The sequence below is a fragment of the Caretta caretta genome, chromosome 2 (genome assembly GCF_965140235.1).
Source record: "Caretta caretta isolate rCarCar2 chromosome 2, rCarCar1.hap1, whole genome shotgun sequence".
In the NCBI taxonomy this organism is placed as follows: domain Eukaryota; kingdom Metazoa; phylum Chordata; order Testudines; family Cheloniidae; genus Caretta; species Caretta caretta.
The window spans coordinates 38789225-38806741 of NC_134207.1; the positions used below are offsets into that span (position 1 = coordinate 38789225).

The 17517-nt window shown below is 48.3% G+C and overlaps 1 non-coding gene across 1 annotated transcript; it reads left to right on the forward strand.

Annotated features, from left to right (window-relative positions):
* The first annotated feature begins 236 nt into the window (after nucleotides 1–236).
* LOC125632719 (uncharacterized) lies at nucleotides 237–5353 on the forward strand. The gene is made up of 2 exons (XR_012666909.1): nucleotides 237–824; nucleotides 4740–5353. It is a non-coding gene; the product is annotated as an uncharacterized LOC125632719 (transcript).
* The last annotated feature ends 12164 nt before the right edge of the window (nucleotides 5354–17517 follow it).

Below are 17517 nucleotides of genomic sequence, written 5' to 3' on the forward strand. Positions count from 1 at the left end.
TCTGATTTATTCACAACAGGGTTTGAAATCTTTTTTTCCACAGTCCCTTAAACATTCTCTAGTCATATTTACTTGATTTTAAAACAAGCTATACAACATGCTGACCAATAGACACAAGATTAGCTGGGCCGGGCCTGGCCTGGCTCTCTGTCTCTTCACATTCTCCCCTGAAGATAACCATACTTGGGCTCTGAGAAACAGGAAGTGAATTCCAGAATTAAGGGTATGTCTACACTACAAAATTAGGTCAAATTTATAGAAGTTGGTTTTTATAGAAGCGATTTTGTACAGTCGATTGTGTGTGTCCCCACTAAGCGCATTAAGTCGGCGGAGTGCATCCACAATACTGTGGCTAGCGTCGACTTTTGGAGCATTGCACTGTGGGAAGCTATCCCACAGTTCCTGCAGTCTCCACCACCCATTGAAATTCTGTGTTAAGCTCCCAATGTCTGATGGGGCAAAAACATTGTAGTGGGTGGTTTTGGGTACATGTTGTCAGTTGCCCCTACCTCCATGAAAGCAACGGCAGACAATCATTTCACACCTTTTTTCCGTGCAGACACCATACTGCTTTCAGCAGACGGTGCAGTAGGACTGCAAACCGTCGTCATCCACCGCTTCCACTGCAACTCTGCTCTCCTGCAGACGCCATACCACGGCAAGTGTGGAGCCTGCTCAGATCACCACGGCAGTTATGAGCATTGTAAACACCTCACGCGTTACCCTGCAGTATGTGCAGAACCAGAACCTGCAAAAGCAGGTGAGGAGGCAATGGCAGCACGGTGACAAGAGTGATGAGGACATGGACACAGACTTCTCTCAAAGTATAATCATTAAATAAGCTTGCTTTTAAACCACGTATTATATTTACAAAGTTACACTCACTAGAGTTGCCTTCTCCAGCTTCAAGGTCCGGGAGCCTGGGTTAGGAGGGTATTGGCTCCAGAGCGATAAACAGTTCCTGGCTATCGGGGAGAACGGTTTCATCCTCCGCCTCCTCATCTTCCTTGTCCCCAAAATCCTCATCCCTGTTGCATGAGGCTCCCTGCTTCAGGAGTCCACGTACAGGTGTGGGGTAGTGGTAGGGCTCCCCTCTAGAATTGCATGCAGCTCATTATAGAAGCAGCATGTCTGGGGGGCTGACCCGGAGCAGCCATTTGCCTCTTTGATTTTTTGGTAGGCTTGCCTGAGCGCCTTAATTTTCACACGGCACCGCTGCCAGTCCCTGTTGTAGCCTCTGTCCATCATGCCCTTGGAGATGTTTTTCAAATATTTTGGCATTTCGTCTTTTGGAACGGAGTTCTGAGAGCACGGATTCGTCTCCCCATACAGCAATCAGATCCAGTAGCTCCCGTTCGGTCCATGCTGGAGCTCTTTTGCAATTCTGGGACTGCATGGTCACCTGTGCTGATGAGCTCGCCATGCTGGCCAAACAGGAAATGAAATTCAAAAGTTCCCAGGGCTTTTCCTGTGTACCTGGCCAGTGCATCTGAGTTGAAAGTGCTGTCCAGAGCGGTCACAATGGAGCACTCTGGGATAGCTCCCAGAGGCCAATACCATCGAACTGCGTCCACACTATCCCAAATTCAACCTGGCGATGTCAATTTCAGTGCTATTCCCCACCTCTGGGAGGACTACAAAAATTGATTTTAAGAACCCCTTAAGTCGACAAAAATGGCTTTGTCGTGTGGACGGGTGCAGGGTTAAATCGACCTAACACTGCTAAATTCGACCTAAACTTGCAGTGTAGACCAGGGCTCAGAGTCCTCTCCTGAGCTTGCAGCATGCAGATTTGCAGCAATTTGGCTTGGCAAAAAGGAAATCTCTATTAAACTTCTCCCTTTTCTAGTTATAAAATTGATAAGATGTCTGGGCTGATCCTTAACTTTTATTGAGTGGCAGCAGTGATCAGTGCTGAAGAGAACAGAAGACATTGAGTGGGAGTTTTGTCACTGACTTCACTGGAAGTAGGACTAGGCTGTATGGGACCTCTTCTCAAAACTTGAAGTCCCACTGAAGTCAATAAGAAATGCTTTGCGGGACTGGGCCCTAAATCGGATGCAGTCAGTATAGATCAAACAATGTCATACAATGTACAGAAGGTACACACATTAAATGAAAGGCTGAAGGTCAAACCTTGTCTGGCCCACAAATTAATTATATGCAGTTAATATTTGGTGGCTTATCATTGAAAAGCCTTGTGGAAGGAATGTTTTGTGCCCCATTCTGTCCTATCTTAAAACCTTTTTTCTGTTTGAGACTCAGGATTATTAAGACGGAACAAGAGGATTTCTTTATAGCCTATGCTGTTTGGCAGGCCCGCTACTCATTCCGATGCTTGGGTAACAAGCTGCTAGGTGCTATGGTAATGCAAATAATGAAAATTAAGTACAATAGACTTAATTATTAATTATACTTACTTACTTACTTATACAAGGCTCTTTGACCTTATCAAAACAGTACATGATAATTTTTCACAAATTCAGATTAACTCATTGAGTTTCCATGAAACTGATTTTAAATCAAGATTTTTTTTGATGGAAAACTGTTAAGTTCTACGTGAGCACTACAGACCAAAATTGACTGCTATCCCTGAGAAGATTATAGAGCTTATTGGTAGGAATGACATATTCTGGGCTGTATCATGGTTTCCCGTATTCCCCACAGATTAGAGAAAGTAGTGGAAAACTCACTATATGCAGGACTCCTTATACTTCATAGCACAATGGTGCCAAATTCTGTGGTGGTAACCCCTAAATTCCACAACCATGTTGGTTTATCCGGTCATGATGAAGCCTCCTTTGTTCCCAGCCCCCAAAACACACAGCGAGACTCTGGCAAGGCACTAATTGATATAAACATTGTTGATTTTTCTACCATTATTATTGTTTTCAAGGATGGGTTTTTCATCGCACTCTCTATCTGCTACAGATCCCCATCTCAGCTCCCATGACGTTGTCCAGGAGACCCAGCTCAAAACCGCTTTCTCCCAACATGCCAGGGAAGCGGGGAGCTTGGAGTCAGCTTCTATAGTTTATCTCCCCAGCTCTCCAGGTCTTAGGCTATGTCTACTCCGCGCATCTTACAGCGCACAGTTGTGCTGCTACAACAGTGCCACAGTAAGGGCTTGGCTACCCTTGCAACTTAGAGCGCATTAAAGCAGGCCCAGACGCCCTAACTCACGACGCGTCCATGCTGGCACAGCACGTAGAGCCCCTGACTCCACGGCTGGAGCGCTCCTGGTAATCCACCTCGAGAAGAGGCATAATGCTTGCTGCGCCCCAGCTGGAGTGCCGTGGCACCAGTGCGGACGCCTTGGTCTGTTAATGCGCTCTGATTGGCCCCCAGAAGTGTCCCACAATGCCTGTTCTAACCACTCTGTTAGATGGTTATCTGGTCATCACTTTGAACTCTACTGCCCTGCCCTGCCCTGCCCTCAGGTGACCAACCATCAGACCCGCCCTTTAAATTCTCTGGGAATTTTGAAAATCCCCTTCCTGTTTGCTCAGCAAGGCATGGAGTGCTCTCAGCAAATCTTTCCAGGTGACTATGCTACCACGTGCCAGGAAATCCCCAGCACGGAGCAATGGCAAGGTGCTGGACCTCATCAGTGTCTGGGGGCAGGAAGCTGTCCAGTCCCAGCTGTGCTCCAGCCATAGGAATTACGATACCTTCCGGCAGATATCAAGGGACATGATGGAAAGGGGCCATGATCGGGACGCACAGCAGTGCAGGGTTAAAGTGAAGGAACTGTGGAATGCCTACCACAAAGCCCGCGAGGCAAACAGCTGCTCCGGTGCTGCCCCTGCGACCTGCCGTTTCTACAAAGATCTGGACGCAATACTTGGGGGTGACCCCACCTCCACTCCAAGTACCACCATGGACACTTCAGAGCCCAGATCAACAAGGCAGGAGGAGGAGGAGGAAAGCGGGAGCAAGGGTGCTGAGGGGGAGGGAGACACCCCGGCATCGCGAGATGCGTGCAGCCAGGAGCTGTTCTCAAGCCAGGAGGAAGGTAGCCAGTCACAGCAGCCGGTGCTTGGGGAAGGACAAACACCAGAGGAGGTGCCTGGTAAGCAGCTTTTATTTTGGGAAGAAAGTTGTTCGGTGCTGACTCTTGGGGCGAGGACGGTTAGGGCTGGATGCATATCTAGATGTGGAATAGGGCGTTGATGTGCTCTCTCACATCGCGGAAATCGGCCTCAGTGATCTCTTCAAAGGTCTCATGCAGAAGCTGGGCAATGCATGTGCGTAGGTTCCTTGGGAGAGCTACTATACTACTTGTCCCAGTCAGGCTAACATGTCTGCGCCACTGTGCCGTGGGGGGTGGGGGGACCATTGCTGCACACAGGCAAGCTGCATATGGGTCAGGGCGGAAGCCGCATTTTAGTAGAAAACCCTCCCTTGCTTCCCAGGTCACCCTCAGCAGCGAGATATCTTCCAGGATGAACTCCTGTGGAAAATGTGGGGACAGTGTTCAGTATAGGGGCCCGCTGCAGCTGTTAGCTCTCCCCAAAGCACAGAAACCCAGAGGACAGTACGGCTGTGAAACAATCAGTACTCCTTGCCCCTGTGCTTATTCACCATTTGGGGGCTCTTGTGGGTTATGTGCACTCCCGTTGGGACGGGCAAATTCTGCTATTGTGTGGACTGTGCTTGTCTTTAAGTACGGGGGAATCATTGCTCTGTCTGGTGTGAATAATGCTGCCTCTGTTAAGTGTTGCATTTTGCCTTTACAGATGCAACCTTGAGATCTCAGCCGTCTTTGTTATCACCGGCCGAAAGACTCCAAAGAATTAGGAAGAGGCCACGTAGAAGCAAGAAGTAATGCAGCAGTCCCTTAATGAAAATCAAAAAGTGCAGGAGTGGCAGGAGAGTGAAAGGTGGTCCGCCAGCAGAATGCGAATCGCCGGCACCAAAGCACGGAGCGGCTCAGAAGCATTATGGAGCGCCAAGGGGACTCGATCCAGGCACTCGTAGCAATGCAGGCGGAGTACTACCGCATCCGCACCCCGTCCCTTGCAGCCGTTGTCTCAAAACTCTTTTCCTTGTGCCCCCATGTCCACCTCCAACCCACTTTCCCCCACATCTGGGTTCTTCTCACCACCAGCTGCCTCCAACACCTGTAGCTTCACCACCCAGCCCTGCAAACTACGACCCTTACCCACTGCACTCAACCCACATCACCATGCATATTAGCCAGCCTGAAGTGCAGCACTCATTGCACAGCACTCCAGACAGGACATAAGCAAATCTGTGATTGAACTGTTCCCCACCCTACCCCCTTGACCTTTCTGTTTCCCAAGCAGTTGTGTTTCTTTTCAGTAAATGAATTTTCTTTTCAATAAATGGATTTTCTGGCTTTGAAAACATTCTTATTATTGCATTAAGTAAAAGATACCATAGCCCAGGAAAGCAACAGGCACTGCAAGTCAGTGTAGCAAACACAGATTCCTACTAACTTTGGAACCACCACTCCTCACTCCTGTGCAGGGCATCAAACGTTACTGGTGGCTTTCAGCCTCAAATTGCTCCCTCAAGGCATCCCTAATCCTTGCAGCCCCGTGCTGGGCCCCTCTAATGGCCCTGCTCTCTGGCTGTTCAAATTCAGCCTCCAGGTGTTGAACCTCCGAGTTCCATGCCTGAGTGAATCTGTCACCCTTCCCTTCACAAATGTTATGGAGGCTACAGCACGTGGATATAACTGCGGGGATGTGGTCATCAGCCAAGTCCAGCTTCCTGTACTAATTGACAGTACAGACAGGCCCTTTAAACGGCCAAAAGCACACTCCACAGTCATTCTGCACCGACTCAGCCTGTTGTTGCTCCTTGCTGCTGTCAAGGCTCCCTGTGTAGGGTTTCATGAGCCATGGCATTAACGGGTAAGCGGGGTCTCCAAGGATCACAGTGGGCATTTTGACTTCCCCTACAGTGATCTTCTGGTCCGGGAAGAAAATCCCGCCTTGCAGCTTCCTGAACAGGCCAGTGTTCCAAAAGATGCATGCATCATGCACCTTTCCGGGCCAGCCTGCGTTAACGTCAATGAAACAACCAGAGTGATGCACAAGCACCCGGAGAACCATAGAGAAATACCCCTTCCGATTAATGGACTTGGAGGCTAGGTGGGCTGGTGCCAGAATTGGAATATGCGTCCCATCTATCTCCCCTCTGCAGTTAGGGAAACCCATTTGTACAAAGACAGCCACAGTGTCATGCATGTTAGCCAGAGTTACAGTTCTTGTGAGCAGGATGTGATTAATGGCCCTGCAAACTTGCATCAAGACGATTCCAACGGTCGACTTTTCCACTCCAAACTGGTTAGCAACTGATCGGTAGCTGTTAGGAGTTGCTAGCTTCCAGATTGCAATAGCCATCCGCTTCTCCACTGGCAAGGCAGCTCTCAATCTCGTGTCCTTGTGGAGCAGCGTGGGGGCGAGCTCCTCACACAGTCCCATGAAAGTGGCTTTTCTCATCCGAAAGTTCTGCAGCCACTGCTCATCATCCCAGACTTGCATGATGATGTGATCCCACCACTCAGTGCTTGTTTCCTGAGCCCGAAAGTGGCATTCCATGGTGGTGAGCATGTCTGTGAATGCCACAAGCAATCTCGTGTGATATGCGTTACGCGAGTTGACATTATCGTTGGACTCCTCACTGTCAGTTTGTAGCTTAAGAAGTAACTCGACTGCCAAACGTGACGTGCTGGCGAGACTTGTCAGCATACTCCTCAGCAGTTCGGGCTCCATTCCTGCAGACCGAAAGGGAAGACAGAGCGCACAGTACAAAAAAGTTGAAAGATGGCACCAAATGTAGACGGAAGCACAGGGATCACTGGGATGCGAAGCGATGCATCACGGGGCATTGGGACAGGACCCAGAATGCCCTCCCTGCCCCCTTCACACAAGCCACAGCGCCAGAATGGGAAGAGGTGTTCTGTGGGATAGCTGCCCATAATGCACCGCTCCTGCAAGTGCTGCAAATGTGGCCACACCAGTGCGCTTGCAGCTGTCAGTGTGGACAGACTGCAGTGCTTTCCTTACTGCGCTCTCCGAAGGCAGGTTTAACTCACAGCGCTCTACATCTGCAAGTGTAGTCATGCCCTAAGGTACGCAGTGTAGCTGCTCTTTGTTGGCAGGAGAGCTCTTTCTCCTGCTGACAAAATAAAACCACCCCCAATTAGGGGCAGTAGCTTTGTCTCCTGCCGACAAAGCTATGTCCACACCTACCCTTTTCGTCTGTAACACTTTTGTCAGTTGGGGTGTGTTTTTTCAAAAGTTTTACTGACAAAAGTTTTACCACCAAAAGTGCAGTGTAGACATAGCCATAGCTGCTGCACTGTTCTCCAGAAAAACTAGTTTGCCAGACTACACTTCTGCTTCCTCTGGCTGGGAGCTGGATTCTACTTCTCACTCCCCTGCTGCCTGTCTCCAAGGAACAATGCAAGGAGCACATGCTGTAATCCAATTAACTCCCCCAATTAACTCAGGGTGACAGAGAAAACAAAACATTGGCTTCAGCAAAATGGTAAATACTGTGGCAGGGATGCTGAATTCCATGGCATCTTGGGAAAATTTCAAGTTATCCAGCCACCGAATTGTGGAGTCTATCAGGCTGTAAGTGAGATAAGTGGGGCAGGTCACTCCTCTCAGAGCTATTGGTTCTTGTTCTGATCAGATGTAGGCAAATGGACACTGCACTGATTTATGCTTGGTTCGTATACTTGAAGTTTTTTTCTGTAACCATAAGGGCTGCTAACATACTGTTTTAAAATGAAAGCTGAGACTCTGGAGCACATTTCTGCAACAAATCCCACAGCCATGGAATCACAGAATACACAGCGGGCCCTGCCTATAAGTTAATTGCCACAAATCTGTCAAAGGGAGAGGAGCTGAGACCAAGCAGCAGCTGCCCCTTTGTCTCATTACCAAGCTTGTGGAAGGCCTGCCTGGAAGGAGCTCCAGAAGTTTAGGTGATTGCAGATCCAGGACAGTAGCCTGTATCTGCAGGAGTTAATGCAATATTATTCCTGTGGGTTTCTAATCAGCACTGTCAATACCCTTTGTGGGGGTATAGCACAAGCCAGGCATGGATGGAGAGTCCAAGGTAGGATGGCAGCAGAGACTAGTGGAGAGGGGATTTCTACAGAGGTTCATACAACTGTCAAATTTTCTTATGAAAATAAGAATATGAGTGAGTGGTGCTGGACAGCCTCATCCTCCACCCCCAATTCCATGCCATTGGACTGCAATCCCCCCATTAAACCTGCATGATCTGCAGAAACTCCACAAGAAGATATATGCAGAGTTTTCTAGGACATCCCTATCTCCTGTTGGGTTTTCCACACTGAAGGTGTACCCAGGCCCTTTTTATCAGGAGCCATTTGTGTGATGTTAATGAGGAATTTGACTGACTGGGGTAACAACAATATCCTAAAGCTTTTTTCTTCCTGGACAATGAAGGGGATTATGCTGGTTCAGGTTGGGTCGCCCTGTATTCACACCCTATGCGCTATTGTAATAATCTTGTACAAAATATGCATTGTAAGGTATCATTGGAAAACTAAATTACTGGTCACTAATATGGTGATTTGTGTGTAGCAACAACATGTGTAAAGTTATGAAATCCCCCCTGTATGATGGTAAAGGCACATGTTCAAACTCATGTATCCCTGATTAGGTAGAACTGGTCTGTCTTAAACAAAAGGATGTGTGTTTACCTCATTTTGCATATAAGCTGTATGCAGAGGCCTCAGACAGTGAGAAGACATGGATGGAAGAAGACAAAATCTGCATTTCAGCAAACATGGGGAGAAGGAATAGCCTGGCACCTCTTCCCCACCAGACTCCATGTCTCCTTGCTCTCAGCCAGAAAGAACCTTATCTAGGAGTCACTCTCAGGAATTTCAAAGGGTGACTGAACTATAAAAGTGAGGGGCAAAAACACCCCATGTTATCTCTCCTTGTCCATCTCTCTTTTTTCACCTTAGAAGACAAAAAAAACAGACCACTGGATCTTCTGAGCAGTTCCTGACCTGAAACTTGGTCAGCAAGACCACTGAAAACCTGTGGTAAGAAGTTCACCTTGAACCAACTTTAGTTTAAGTTTAGAAAGTGTTTTTACCTTTATTTTTCATTTCTGACTTTAGTGCCCTGTTGCTTGTACTCATTTAAAATCTACCTCTTAGTAGTTAAATAAACTTGTTTCACTCTTTAATCAAAACTAATCTAGTGTTGTGAACTGTGGTTAACTCAATTTAAGGTGGTAAGTTGCTGTATATTGTTCTCCTACAGTGACAATGAACCTGAAGTATCTGAACTGTCCAGGAGAGGGTTGCACAGTACAGAACACACATTTCTGGGGGAGGAAGATTCAGGACTGGGAGTGTGTTGGGGTCACCCTGCAAGTAATGACCCAGGCTGGTTGAAGCCGGAGTGTGGCTGGTGTTTGCTGACAGGCTGCTGGGATCAGAGTTGCTGAACCAGCACTGTAACCATACACAGACACTCTGTGTGTGACCTGTACACTGACAGATTATTTGTGAGTTACCCAGGCGAGAACTACAGTAGCAAGGCATTGTGGGCATCTGAGGTTGCCGGGCAGGGGTGATGCAGCCCCCTCACTCATCTGTATTGCACCCGGGAATGTCATAGGGCTTAATTCTGATGAGCTCACTGATGCTTACACACAAACATAAAAAAATATTTGAGAGAACACAGGGTCGTTGTCAGGAATATCCCCTGATTCCAGTAAGTCCACATCCCCTTTATACACTTGTTGAGGTGGAGTGGTTGCAACCTCAGCTGGGAAGGCCTGGCTAGTGCCTTCTTGTCAACAGATCCTATCAAAAAGATTTATGTTGGCTTCATCAGGAACAGTGCTGGATTAAGGCGTAAGTTAACTAAGCTACATCTTAGGGCCTCACACTATGAGAGGCCTCTAAAAAAGAGGAAACTGACTCCATTTCATATTTTATCAAAATCGGTTGATAAATAAAGGAGATATGGGGAAAAGAAGATTATTTCTAAATGTAGACATTTTCATTCAAATATGACAAAAATATAACCATCTGGCTACACAAATACCCTTACCCTACCCTTACCCTTCACTAATTGTTCATTATTGACAGGCGGGAGCAGGGCTGAGAAAAAAACAATAATTGCACTTGTAAAATTAGTATTTCTACGAGTAAGTCTGTTATCAATCTCCTACAGCAGTGTTTTGTTGGCCAGCTGGTATTGGTAAAATTCTGACCGTGCCTTCATAACTTATTTAAATAAATAAATAAACAAACAATCTCATTGCCGATAAAATTGGGAAAAATGTGAGGTCGGAGACGGCACTGCCATGAAGCCATCCTGCCAAGCTCATACTCATATGTTAGTGTGTTCTTTCTTCTTTTGATCTGTACATATGTACAATTGTGTATTTTAGGGCATACACTGCTTTCTGCTTCATGTGCTATCCATGCTTCACATGATTGAGGTTGAAGGTGATCGTCTTATGGACTTGGGTCAAGTGGATCTTGAGGAGGATAAATTTGTGTTGGCTTCCCTCCGTCAGCTTCGGGAACCTTCATGGTAAATATCAGAAAGTGCTGATGAAAGGATAAATAGAGGGTTTTGAGAGAAGTGAAGAAAGATATACATATACAGTAACTCCACACTTAACGTCTTCTCACTTAATGTTGTTTCGATCTTCCATCCCTGCTCAATTACAGAACATGCTCCATTTAAAGCTGTGCAATGCTTCACTATAACATTGTTTGGCTGTCTGCTTTGTCCACAGATGGCAGCCCCCCATCAGCTCCCCTATGCCCCCCCACACAGTGCTTCCCGCCCGCTGGCAGACCTGACGGATCAGTGCCTTCCCCCTCCTCCTCCCACCTCCTGCTTGCGACAATTAGCTGGCTTGCAGTGTTCAGGAGGGAGTGGGGAGGAGCGAGGACTGGGCACGCAGGCTCCCCCTCCCTCCCCTGCCTCCCGAATGCCACAAACCAGCTGATTGCTACAGGCAGGAGGCAGGGGAGGGAGGGGGGAGGAGCGAGGACACGATGTGCGGAGTAAAGGGGGGATGCTTCGGGGAAGGGGTGGAGTGGGTGGGCCAAGGGTTGAGCCCCCCACCCCTGGTGCTTGCAGAGTAGGGGAAGCTGCTGCTGCTGCTGCTGCTGTGCAAGGTGCTTCTCCTAGCCTACAGCACCTTCAGCCTCCTTGCCTGCCTCATTGTCTCCAGTGCCAGTGGGCTGTGCCTGTGTGGGGTAAGGCAGGGGCACCTCTCAACTATAGTACTGTACTGTATGGCAAAAAAAAAAATTCCCTGGACCCTACGCCCACATTTATATTCATTCTTGTGGGGAAATTGGATTCGCTTAACATCATCATTTCACTTAAAGTCGCATTTTTCAGGAACATAACTACAACGTTAAATGAGGAGTTACTGTATATCCAACTATTCTGAGTACTTGGTGAGCAAGTTTTTCATAAACATACAGCTAAGGGTATCATAAAATCCCTCCTTACCTGTAAAGGGTTAAGAAACTCAGGTAACTTGGTTGGCACCTGACTAAAAGGACCAATAAGGGGAGAAGATACTTTCAAATCTGTGGGGAAACGTTTTTGCTTTATTCTCTCTGTTGGTTCTCTCTGGGTCAGCGAGGAATCAGGACAGGGAAAATACATCTCCCAAAGCCCTACTTGAACTAAGCATCTAGATTACAAAAATTGTAAGTAAAGCAAGGAAATACATTAATCTATTGTTTTAGCTTGTGAATTTTCCCTGTGCTAGAGGGAGGTTTATCCCTGTTTTTTTGTAATTTTTAAGTTTTGCCTAGAGGGAAATCCTCTGTGTTTTGAATCTGATTGTCCTGTAAAATTACCTTCCATCCTGATTTAACAGAGGTGCTTCTTTTACTTTTTTTTTCTTTATAATAACCTTTTTTTTAAGAATCTGATTGGGTTTTTAGTGTCCTACAAACCCACGGGTCTGGTTTGTGCTCACCTTGTTTATTTTTCAAGCCTCCCCAGGAAAGAGGATGTAGGCCTGGGGGGATATTTTGTGGGAATAGGAACTCCAAGTGGTCCTTTCCCTGACACTTTGTCTAAATCACTTGGTGGTGGCAGCATACCTCAGTCCAAGGACAAATAGAGATTTGTGCCTTGGGGAAGTTTTAACCTAAGCTGGTAGAAATAAGCTTAGGGGGTCTTTCATGTGGGTCCCCACATCTGTACCCTAGAGTTCACAGTGGGGAGGGAACCCTGACAAAGTTATTTCAAACTATGTGCATATAAGATTTATAGGCTATTAAAACCGACAATATTCATGATATTTGCTTGAATATAGGCTAGTTTTTCTCACTTTCTCAATGCCTGTCAAGAGATTACCAGTCTTTTTTCTGGTAAATTCTTTCTCTTTCATGCATATAGCTTGTTGTCACTCTGTGTATTAGAGGTGTTTACTCGAGATTAATTCGTGGTCCTGGGGGAGAGAGAGGATAGAGATGCAAACGTGAAAAGAGATGTCTGCCTAGAAAAAAGACTGGGATTTTCCGCTCGTCGGGTTTGGAGTGCCCAAGATAATATTTTATTACAGGTAGTATGCTGTGTAAAAATTCTTATACAGACTTATAAATCACATATCATATGCATAATGCATTGCAGCATTTTTATAGTATGGCAAAACAAAAATTCCAACAATTCATTTTTTCATAGTAACAACTCAATCAGAATAAACATTTGTAAATATATTTCATATATTATCTGGATAAACTTTGTATTTCCCAAACAAAATCTATCAAATGTTTTTTTTCATTTATTCATATGAAAAGAAGGATAATTTTCCTTATTCATGGTGTAAAAAAAATTATATATCCTCTCTTGTTTTCCTGTGTGAACACATATGAAATAGCACTAACTTCCACAGAAATATCCTGGTAAAATAACACAGGTTCTTCTTCGAGTACTTGTTCACGTCAATTCCAATCAAGTGCGTGAACGCCGTGTACACAGTCATCAGAAAGTTTTCCCTTAGCACCTCCTGTCGGGTCAGCTGTGGAGTCCCCTGGAGGAGTGCCTTGATGGCGCTCAATATATGATCCTGCCAACCTGGGCCCGCCTCAGTTCCTTCTTACTGCCAGTGATGGTCATTGGAACTGCAGCCGCTTGCTTAGCAAGTCCTTCCCTTAGTGTTCTTTCATATAGTTAGCTTAGCCTAGTTTAGTTGTAGTTAGTCTTAGTTGTTAGTGTATATATAGTGTATATAGTGAGGTTTGGGAGCAGGGTTTCCCTATCCCAACCTGCCCCCACTTGGGCTCCGGGCCATGCCGCGAGCCCAAGACTTTAAACCCTGCAGAACCTGCAGCAAGCCTATGCCAACGAGCAACCCCCATGACTTGTGTCTGAAGTGTCTGGGGTAGGCACAGCAGACAGAAAGGTGCAAGATCTGCAGGACTTTCCACCCCAGAACTAAAAAGGAGATTTCTGATTGAAACAGTTGCTCATGGAATCCGCCCTTCGTCCCCAGTCTGCTGTGGACTGCCAGGACCCTGTATCCAGCACGTCCATACGGAGTGCCGTGGCATTGGTATGTGACACGATGCCGAGGAAGGACTCTAGTCTAAGAGACCCTCGGCACAAGCGCTCTCCGGCACCGCAGGATGCACAGACTATCCAGCACTGCTCGCATTCGCCGGTGCCGTACAAGCGGCATAGAAGAGCTGACAGGGGGCACTCCTTGGTGTAGAAAACAGTGGGACCTGCAGGCGCGGTACTGGGGCATCCCATGAAGGAGCCCTCGGTGTCCAGGCAGCAAGAGTCAGTGCCGTCGACTTCGGTTCCCACAGGGAGACCGTTGAGTCCAGCACATAGCAGCTCCCAGGATGGGCAGTGCCAGGTGGAGACATTGGCGTTACCTTCCACCCCAGACACTTTTGAAGCCACCAGAGACTTAATAGCAATGACTGCTCCTTCTCTCCCCGGTGATCAGAGATAAGCCTCTGTGCTGCCACGACCAGTGCTGTCAAGGTTGATTTCCCACTCTGTCACTTTAAGTGCAGAAGGTGGGGGCCCACAAGGATTCTAAAAATTAATACTGGCCACTCCAGGCTGGTATTAAACTCCCAAGGTCACAGCTTCTCTCTGACCTTGGATGGGTAGATGCTGCCATCACCCAAGTGCAAACTCCTCCCCCGCCTGTTGAGACACCAGTCCCCGGCCTGGGCATCTCGACACCAGTACCCTGCGCATCATAAACTCAGCACAGGTACCTGGCACAGTATCATGTGGTGCCACCGTGGTCATCTCAGTTGAGATCCGTGTCTTCAGACTCAGACGTTGACTTGTACTATTCCTGTCACAGCAGGCATAGATCCGACAAGCGACGGAGGGAGGCACCAACTGCATAGCAACCCCACTGGCAGCCTCTGGCACAATGGCCCTTTTGGACCCCCTGGGCTTACCATCAGGCCAAAGGCTCCTTTTCCAGGGGCTCCCTTTTGGTGACCTTGGAGCACCGACCACCCCACACAGCCAAGAACCAGCCTACACCCCGTGGTTCTGAGGCAACCTTGGCGCAAGCCTCACAGCCAGCCCAGGTCGCTGCCAAGGCAACTCTGAGGCCCGATGCATTGCAAGGCCAGGCTACTATCACCTTGGCTATGGTCACCACAGAGGCCCCAGATGCTGAACAGGAGGGGGTCAGGGAGCTGGAGGGTCAGGAGGATCCCGTACCACCTCTGGCCTCCTTATCTTCATCCCTGGGTGAAGCAGTGTTGGGAGCTTCAACTCAGGCCTTCCCCAAATTGACCACAGGGCCCACCATAACCTTCTATGAAGGATTTCCCATAACATGGTGTTACAAACAGAGGAGATGGTCGAACCCGAAGACCCCATGGTCGACATCCTTGTGCCAGAGGGACCGTCCAGGGTAGCTCTGCTACTAATAAAACTATCCAGAGCAATATTAAGACTCTGTGGCAGACCCCTGCCTCAATCCCACCCACTGCCAGGGGGGTAGGGCGCAAGTACTTTCTTCCCTCCAAGGGATACGAGTACCTGTTCTTTCACCTGCAACCATGCTCCCTCGTAGTATCGGCGGTGAATGAGAAAGAGAGACGAGGCAGCAAGGGCCAGCCCCTAAATCCAAGGAGTCATAAAGGATGGACCTTTTTGGCAGGAAAATCTATGCAACTGAGGGCCTGCAGCTGAGGCTAGCTAACCAGCAAGCTATCCTCAGCAGGTACAACTTCAACTTGTGGGCCTCCATGTTGAAGTTTAAGGAGCTGATTCCACCAGACTCCAGAGCCGAGTTCTTAACTATCATTGATGAAGGGAAGGCAGTGGCACGAACCTCCCTCCAGGCTTCATTGGACTTGGCGGACTCGGCCACCCACACCCTTTGCTTAGGAGTAGCCATGAGGATGCGCTCATGGCTACAGGCATCTGGGTTGTCCCCGGAGCTATAGCAAACCCTGCAGGACCTACCATTCAAAGGTGCAGGGTTATTTTCAGAGCAAACAGACTCCAAGCTGCACAGTCTCAAAGACTCCTGGGCGACTATGAAGTTGTTGAGCATATAGCAACCCAAAGACAATATTTCAAGCCCCAATCACAACAATACTGCCCCTATCCTCCTCGGCCAAGGCAGAATTTTTATAGGCATAGGAGCAGGAACAGCAGGCGCAAACCTTCCAGTCCCCATTCTGAGCAGGGCCAAGGCCCAACCAAACCTTCATTGGGCTCTAAAAAGGCCTTTCGAACGGACGCCTGAGGACGGTGCACCCTCCATGACACCAGTTCCTTCCCCCTATTTTATGAATTGCCTATCCCACTTCTACCATGCTTAGTCCCAAATAACATTGGATCACTGGGTTCTCCGCATGGTAGAAATGGGATATTCGCTCCAATTCTGCTCCTTCCCTCCCTCCCACCTCCCTTCCCCGTCCCTCTTCAGGCACCCTTCTTACAAGCAACTTATCCAGGAGGTGTAGGCGCTCCTTGCATCTGGGGCAGTGGAGGAGATTCCTCAGGAGCTAAGAGGCTAGGAATTCTATTCCCATTATTTCCTAATCCCCAAAGCCGGGGGGGAGGGGGCAGGGCGAGGGGTCTCAGACCCATTCTAGACCTGTTAGGACTCAACAAATTCATGATAAAGTCGAAGTTCCATGTGTTCTCCCTAAGTACAATTATCCCTTCTCTAGATCCGGGGGGCTGGTATGCCGCCCTCAACATGAAAGATGCATATTTTCACATAGCCATTTGATCAGCACAAATCTCCAGTTTGTGGTCAACCAAAAATATTATCAGTTCATGGTTCTCCCCTTCGGCCTGTCAACAGTCCCCCGAGTGTTAACAAGTGCATGTTGGTTGTAGCAGCCTTCCTCCGAAGGAGGCAGGTGCAGGTATACCCATACCTTGATGACTGGCTTCTCAGGGGCCGCACCAGGAAGCAGGTGGAATCTCAAGTCCGATTAGTCAGATCCACTTTCGATAGACTGGGTCTCCTCCTCAACCTGAACAAGTCAACCTTATCACCGATCCAAAGAATAGAGTTCATCGGGGCGTTACTGGACTTGGTATGGGCAAGAGCATTTTTGCCAGACACCCGATTCCAGGCGATGACAGACATTATTCAAGGCCTCAGGTGATTCCTGACCACCACAGCAAGGGGATACCTGAGTCTCCTCGGCCACATGGCAGACTCCAGGCGTGACTCACTTCAGCCTACTGCCTGGGACGCGACAGCCTGGACATAGTGGTCACGGTGCCAGGCCAAGTACTCGAGTCCCTCCAATGGAGGCTCGACCCTTGGGCAGTCTGTGAGGGAGTTCCATTCAACAGCCCCCAGCCCTCCTTGCCCCTTGTAACAGATGTGTCAGCTCTGGGATGGGGCACACATTTGGGAGACCTCCAAACACAGGGCCTATGGTCACTTGAGGAGTTTCCCCTTCATATCAACATCAAGGAGCTCAGGGCAGTATGGTTAGCATGCCAAACCTTTCAGGCCTGGCTACAAGCTCAGTGTGTGCAGTGATGATGGACAACACCACTGCCATGTTTTACATCAACAAGCAGGGTGGAGCCCATTCCTTCCTGCTATGTCGAGAAGCCCTCCAGCTATGGGAGTTCTGCATAGCCCACTCCATTCACCTGGAGGTGTCCTATCTCTCAGGAGTGCAGAACGAACTAGCAGACCACCTCAGCAGATTGTTCCGAAATCACGAGTGGTCCATCCATTTGAATGTCTTACACGCCATTTTCCAAGGGTGGGGGTTTCCCCAGGTCGATCTGTTCGCCACCAGGAAGAGTCCAATGTTCTGCTTCTTCCAGAATCACAGTCCAGGCTCAATCATGGATGCGTTTCTGCTTCCCTAGGGGGGCCCTTTCCCCCGATCCCTCTCATGCACAAGGTACTTCTCAAGGTCCGCAGGGACAGAGAGGAGGTAATTCTGGTGGCCCCCACTTGGCCACTGGACACTCTCATCGAGTTACCGCTGCATTCCGATCTAATCACTCAGGATCACCATTG